The following is a 7,604-nucleotide window of genomic DNA, read 5'->3' as shown; positions in this document are numbered from 1 at the left end:
CCTTGGAGGACTTTTCCTCTACCTTGTGCTCTTATTTCCCACTTTCCTAATCTCTTTCTCTCTTCAGTTTTATTTCTGATAATGTTTACATAGGTGATTATGGTGGATAGGGTCAAGGATTAGGGGAAGCAGGTGAGACCATTGATTCCAAATTTTCTTTTTCTTCTTCCTGTATCTGGAAAATGTAAGGTGATAAGGAGAGAAGCTGCACCTAGCCTCTCAAATGCCTTAGTACCTAGGGATGGGAAATGGCCACCTGATGTTCCAGGGACCACTACGTGAAGCATGCTCCAAGGATTCTGCTCAGGTGATTGCAATAGTTCTGAAATGCTGTAAATCATGCCGATCCAAAGGATGAGAAAATATTTCCATCATCCATTGGCTGACATAGTCTACGTTAGAATCTCTATTTGTGCATTTGACCCTTGCGGTTGGGGGTGGTTTGCAGCTCCCTGCAGTGTGGCGGCTGTGGGGGTTAGCCCTGCTGGGCCTGATCCAAGGCTGGGGACAAAGACAAGAGTCACTGCCAAAAGGTACTGACTGAGTCCTTGGCTTTGGGTGGTCAATGCACCAAATGGTGCCAGGCCACCCAAATGTGAGCTATGGGTTATTATTATTAATCACATTGCATTATGTGACACAGTTTCATATGCTCTGGGATTCCCCCAACCCTTCTCCATATCAACCCCCCCCCCATGGTGGTTAGGATATGAAATTGTTGCTTAGGGACATCCAAAAATAAGGCCAATTTTAGTGTAGGTGAGGGATGAATTCTGGGTGATTCCCAGTAACAGGGTCATGAAACTTTTAGGCAAGAGTAGAGACTAGGACCTGATGGATTGGAGGGGAGAGTCCATAAGACCTATTTGGGTCAGACTGATTCACCAGTCCTAATGAGAATCCTGAGATGAGCTGTTAGCATTGAGCATCACTTCACTGAGTGCCACACACCAGTCCACACAAAAGCTATGAAGGGGGCCTGTCTGGCAGGGCTAGGTACCAGTACCTGACTGAGTGGCAGAATAGTGGATGGGTCATATTTGTCAGTGTTAAGACACTAACCAGCAAGTGAGAGAACTGAGTCCAGGGGTAAACTCTGTGGGGGAAGTATGGGCCCAACCCTGTGGAAATACAAGTCCCACTGGTTGGCTCACAAGCTGGAGTGGCGATGCACTAAGCTAGGAGTGACCAGGACACCTGCTGTCACTTACAGGTAAAGAAACTGACAACAGTCTGGACAGGTCAAGGCAGCAGCACCTGAATGTGCATCCTAAAATGGGAAGTGGGGTGGGCCGAACTACAACTGGAAGAGGGCAGACCAGGCAGGGCCAAAGTAAACCTCAACTCACAAAAAAGAATAGAAATCAGGATGGAGCACATGTCATTCTGACCTAGGCTCTTACCCAAACTGGTCTTCATGAGCCAGGGATAATATGCCATAGCTTCAAAAGCAACGGCTGAGGCAGGTGATGGGATAAGCCAACTGAGTCAGAGCACCCACTGGCACCTGCATAATCTAGGCTGGGAATAGACTCGGTTGGGGAGCTGTGAGAGTACACCCTTGCTGGATTGGGATTCCCACTGGAGAGTGTGCGAGCAAGAGTGGGGGCTGCATTCTGGTCTGGATATGGATGCAATCTCCCTAGGCACAATTGTGGAACTAAACTGGGCTAGACTCCAGCACCATCTGGTGTTCTGGAGAACTTGGGTAGATGTAGGACAGACTAGGCTGGGTCTCTGCCCCTACTGAGCCATGTATGAGCAGTGTCTGGGTATGGACGAGACTTGGCTGGGCTGAAACAGCCAACAGTAAGACTGGAATGGATTGAAGGCCAGCAATGAGGGCTGGCCCATGGAACCACCAGTACACGCAAGACCTGGCATAGGGGGAGGTTCTGATGTAGGAGCTTGGGAAACTCCTCTGTTGGAACACAGTCCCTGCAGGTGAGCGCAAGAACTGCAATAGAAAGCAACCCAGACCAGGCCAGAAAAAGATACCCACTGGCACACATTTGGCATAGGTGGGGGGCAGACCAGGCTCAATCCGTTCATATCAACCACTGGCGAATCGAAGCACCAGAATAGAGTGTGGGTCAGGACAGTTTCAGTCACAACATATGCCAGTGCACATTACAGAATGCCAAGGTGAGGTGAGCCTTACCAGATGTGGTTGCAGCACCCAAACAGCACACATGAGAACCAGGGAGGGAGGAGGAAAAGCAGGCAGGGGGAATGTGGGCTCCCCTGCTGGACAACCACTTCCACTGGAGAGCATGAGTTGGGATGGGGACAGACAAGACCAGGCAGAGCTACAACACCTGTGCGCCTCATGTGAGCCAGATCATGGAAAAGCCAGCTTGGGCTGACTATTCCAATCAGTGCAAGCAAAAATTAGAGTGGGTGAGGGTTGGTTGGGCTTTGCCACATCATCAGCTGGCAGAGGCTGGCACTGGGGGCTAAATCTGTCAAGTTCAACTCCAGATCCACCTGGAGAGTGCATCATCCAGACGTTGGAGTGGTCTAGTAGGGAGATAGTGGGCACCTCCCTCATGGGTAACCACTCCCACTGGAGAGCACAAAAAACCAGGACAGGGGCAGCGGTGGCTAGACAGAAAGGCACCTGCCAGTATGTGTGTGAGCTGGATAGTAGGATTGGTTGGATTGAACTAAGCTTCAATGCCCAGTTACATGTATGAGAGCTAAATGGGATGTGGGATAGACTGAACAAGCCTGTGGTACATAGTGGCATGCATGGAACCAGGGTAGGGAGCAGGCCTGGTAGGGGTTTTGGGGAGGCTCCCCAACTAGGCTACAGCTCCCACTGGTTTGTGTGAGGACCAAGTATGCAGTGGGTAGAATCAAGCTGGACTACAGCACCCATTGGTTCAAGTGGAGGACAGGGCTGGAAACAGAACTGACCCAGCAATTGCAACCACCAGCATGTGCATAAGCTGACTGGGACGACAAACAGTACCCGACCCTGTACTAGCAAGCACACACAAGAATCAGGTCTGGGATCCCCTCAGATGAAGTTTCTTTGGAGAGCCCTCCAACTGAACTGCTGATCTCAGAACCTCAACCATGAAGAGACTGTCAGCCAGTGGACTCTGAATAGATTTCATTGTGCTTGGAAGGGCAAGAATGGGAGCAATTCATACCTGTTGAACTATCAAAACTGCTTGAGCAGGACCCTCAGAGCATGCCCCACATTGCAGTCCTGGGATGAGTGGGAGGCTGGGTGGGGCTTTTCCCCTTGTTTCTCCCCTGACCCCAGATACAGGGGAAAAAATATTAGTGTGGAAACAATGGTATTACCCACTTTAATAAATAAATAAATAAATAAATAAATAAGTAAGTAAGTAAATGTGTATTTGCCCAGATATTTCCTGTCAACACTTGTCTGGGGTAATTGACGAATTTGTTCTGCCTTCCATCTTCTGTTATTGTACCACATGTCTTCTACAGGCTCCAATGGGCTGCCGTATCCTTCATGCCCATTTGGGCATGCCATCCATTCCTCAGTCTTAGTCACTGAGAAAGCCCAGTTCTGACACATGCACCACAGATCTTGAAATTCTCCCCACAGTCGGAGTTCTGAGTCCAGGTGTTCAGTTGGGGGGATCCTCAAAGAAATCTCATCTGAAGTGATCCCAATTCTGACTATTATGTTTCCTGGCTAGTGTGATGTCTGGTTCTGACTGTCACCCATATCCGCCTACACATATACTGGTAGTTGCAATCGTTGGGTCAGTTCTGCCTACAGACCTATGTCTTAAAGAAACCAATGCATGCTGCGACCAGCCCAGCCCAGCCTGCCACACACTTGGTCCTCATGCACATCATCAGCAAGAACCAGAGCTAACTAGTAGCAACACACAATAATCCCCACTAGGCCCACCCCAGCTCTGATTCCTGTGCTTGCCGCTATGTGCTACAGACTGGTCCATACTAGCCCACAGCTCTCATACACGTCAATGGGCATTGAAGCCCAACTCTACCCAACCAACCCTACTATCCAACACACACATTGACAGGTGCCACCGCCTGTCTAGCAAGGCCCACCTCAAGCCCTGGTTCTCATGCTCAGCCAAACAGGATCAGTTGCAACCCATCAGACAGGATCAGATAGGTGCCCACAGTTTTTTTAATGGGCCCACTACCAGTCTCAGATCTTGTCCTCTCCAGGTTAGGGTTAGGGTCTAGCTTCACAGGGCTTGCCAGTTGGTGGTACATCAATGCCCAACCAGCCTGTATTTACTCTGGCTCATCCCTGAACCAGTGGATACAGACTGTTAGACAAGCTTGGCTCTCTCCCAACCCAGTTAGCATGCAGGCCAACAGATGTTGTAGCCCTGCCCAGCATGGTCTGTCCCCAGTTCCAGGTCTCAATCTTGCCAATGGCAGCCGTGGCCCTGCAGGAGAGCCCCGTTAAGCCCCCTAGCTGGCTTGCATTGTTCCTCCGGGACCACTTGTGTTAATGGGTACTACAGCACAGTCTGGCATGACTCAGCATTTTCTGGCTGGTGCTGTAGCCTATCTCCACCTGGTCTTCCCCAAGTTCCACCTCATGCTTGTAGATGCTGAAGCCTTGCCCAGTACAGACAGACCACATTCCTGGCCCTAATGTGAACTAGATAGTATTGCAGACTGACCTGGCCTGTTCTGCATTCCATCTTGGTTCTCAGATCTGCCAGTGAGACCTGACCCACACATATGCTGGTTGGTACCTTAACCTGGCCTGATGTGAGCTGCTCTCAGCGTTGGTTGGTTCTTGCACATACTCGCAGGAACTGCACCCTGACAAAGGATTTCCTAAGCTCCTCTATTAGGTTTCTTCCTGACAAAGGAGTTCCCTAAACTCCTCCTCTATTATGGCTCCTCCAAGTGGCAGATCTTGCACACATCATTGGGTTCTTGGCCCAGACTGACTCAGTCCATCTCTTCTCTTGGGAGGAACAGCGGTCTCGCCCAAACAGTCCACACCCATTCCAGTTCCTACAGTTGGGTGTAGGAACCCATGGTCCATGCCCAGACACAGCTCTCACATGGTTCAGCAGGTACCAAGATCTAGTCTAGCCCAACCTACACCCACTCTGGCTCTCACAAGCAACCAGTGAGTGCTGAAGTCTAGCCCCGTTTGGCACACTCCAGAGTCAGTCCATATTCATGTCAGGGGACACTGCAGTCATGTCCAGCTGAAATCACCACCTTATTCCTGCTCTTGTACTCACCAGTGGGAACCACAACCCAGCCAGGGTGTCCCCTTAGCAACCCAACCGGGCCTGTTCCCAGACACAGATCTTTCATATGCTAGTATTTGCTCTGACCCTGCTTGGCATAGCCCAGCCCCCATCTTAGCCTTTGCTATCAGATACTTCGGTCTGGCTTTTCCTGGCATACCCACAGTCTCAATTCTCACTGGTAGATACTAAAGCCTAGCCCTGCACAGTCTGCTCTCATCCCTGGCTCATGCAAACCAGTAGGTATTCTAGCCTAGCCTGGCATGACCCACACTCAAGCCTGGCTCCTGCACATGCTAGTGGGCTAAGGTTGGCCCTGGCCCTGCCCGGTGCCCCACCCACCCCCACCCTCCACTTCTAGAGCCAACCCAAACACTTACCTGTATGTAGAGATACCTTGCTTGGCCTGACCAACACCCGGCCTCAATCACATGTTCACCAGAGGAGCTATTTCTCACCAAGGGAGTTTCCCAAATTCTCCCCACAAGGCCCATTCTCAGATCCAGATCTCACATGTGCCAGTGGGTGCTAGATCCTTTACCAGCATAGTCTGCCCACTTTGTTTCAGCCTTTGTATGAGCTAGTGGAAGTTGAAACCCACCCCACCCCACACTCTATTTTTGTGTACCTGAGAGTGCTGCAGCCTGGACCAGCCCAGTCTGTTCCCAGTCCCAGTTCTCATGAGTGTCAAAGAGTTCCATGGTCATGCCTAGCTCAGCTGGTCACTACCCCTAGTTCTTAAATAAACCAGTGGAAATTACAGTTCCATGTGGGTGAGCCTACATATCCCCCACAGAATCTGCACCCATACTTGGTTTTCTCATGTTCTGCTTAGTTCATGGCCCAGCTTAGCATCACCTGTCCCCTGTTCTAATTCTCACTGGTAGGTACTATGATCTAGTCTTGCCAGGTAGGCCCCTAGCCCTAACTTTAGTGTGCTCCAGTGAGCCTTGACAGTGGAGATCCCTCAGAAATTATTTCTCACCTGCAACATACTCCTTTAGTGATCCTCCCTCCCCTGCACCTCCTTACCCACTTCCCTGATCAATCCACAGTCCCTGCACCCAGGAGTACATGGATACCCAACCTAGCCTTCAGAAACCCAGTCTTCTGGTGGAGTGGGGTGCTTGCCTAGAGCTCTGCCTGCTCTCCAGAGTCCCAAGCTCCTGGCACGTGTTCTGGTTTGGGACCTTACCCCTCTGCTCATCTAAGTTCCAGACTCATTTAAAGTCCCACAAGTCGGGTCCACCAGCACACCAGGACAGCATGCTAACCCAGGGGTCTCCCCTCCACTCTCCAACACTGCCTGGGATCAAGCATGTGGGAAAAACCCCAGGCTTATTCCACCTGCCTGAGTGTGAGCTTTCAGGCCCACGTGTGCCCCAACTGGCTCTAACCCCCAGGCTTCCTGCAAGTAAGGTGCCCCAGCACCTTTCACACTGCAAAGCACATATACCCTTTGCTAAACTCTTACTTCTTTCCTGACCTTTGTCCTCTGTTGACCATTGGATAGGCTCATTCACCCGGACTGCTAATTTGACTTCTTTGTCTCTACCATAGACCTCCAGTTACCATGAACACAGGTTCTGTGTCATTTTCTACTCTTGCAAGATCAATAGTTATTTCTACCCATACTCAATCTGCTTGGGATGAAACTGGCACTTAGTGACACAACAGAATCATCTTCTGGAGTTGATCAGGAAAGCGATGGGCATACAAGGATCCCCAGGAACCTGCTTTCTTCTTGTGTATGATTCTTTTTTTTCTTAAAACAAGGAAAATGTGTACAAATATATTTTACTTTGTATAAAATAAGCACAAGAAAACTCAGGAAAAAATACTCACAAAGTTGTCCACAATGCTTGATGCTACAATTTTGGGGAATATTGTGTTTGTTCTCCCTATATTTCTTCCCTCCCTCCATTGTAAGCAGATGGTCAGGCTTCTTTGTGGCCTCTTGTCCAAAGGGAGTTGTTTGTCACAGTGCCAGAAGCCCAAGTCATCTGCAAAACACTTCTGATCCTAGTTCTGAACACTTTGAGAAGACTATACTTGGTGTCCTGGAGAGAGAAGGGAAATTGCTTGCAACGGGAAGATGTGAAAATCCGTGAGTACTGGAACATTCTCCAGAAGATCTTAGATGGGCTGAGCCAAGGAGCTGAGAATTCCAAGAACCTCCCCATCTATTTTCATTTTCTTTAAAGGAGGTTGCAAAGGACCAGAGCTAGAAGAGTTTATGTGTTCTGACATCATAGACACCTCAACAGGAAATTTCACAGGCCATGTCCAATGGCTGATGATCTTAGGGAGTTCTGCTACCAAAACCCTAGGAATTATGCCCATCCCTGGGGGACAATCATCTCT

Source organism: Ochotona curzoniae, unplaced genomic scaffold, assembly GCF_017591425.1.
Source record: "Ochotona curzoniae isolate NIBS_2020 unplaced genomic scaffold, NIBS_Ocur_1.0 contig_3432, whole genome shotgun sequence".
Lineage (NCBI taxonomy): Eukaryota > Metazoa > Chordata > Mammalia > Lagomorpha > Ochotonidae > Ochotona > Ochotona curzoniae.
Note: the sequence above shows the minus strand (reverse complement) of the source record.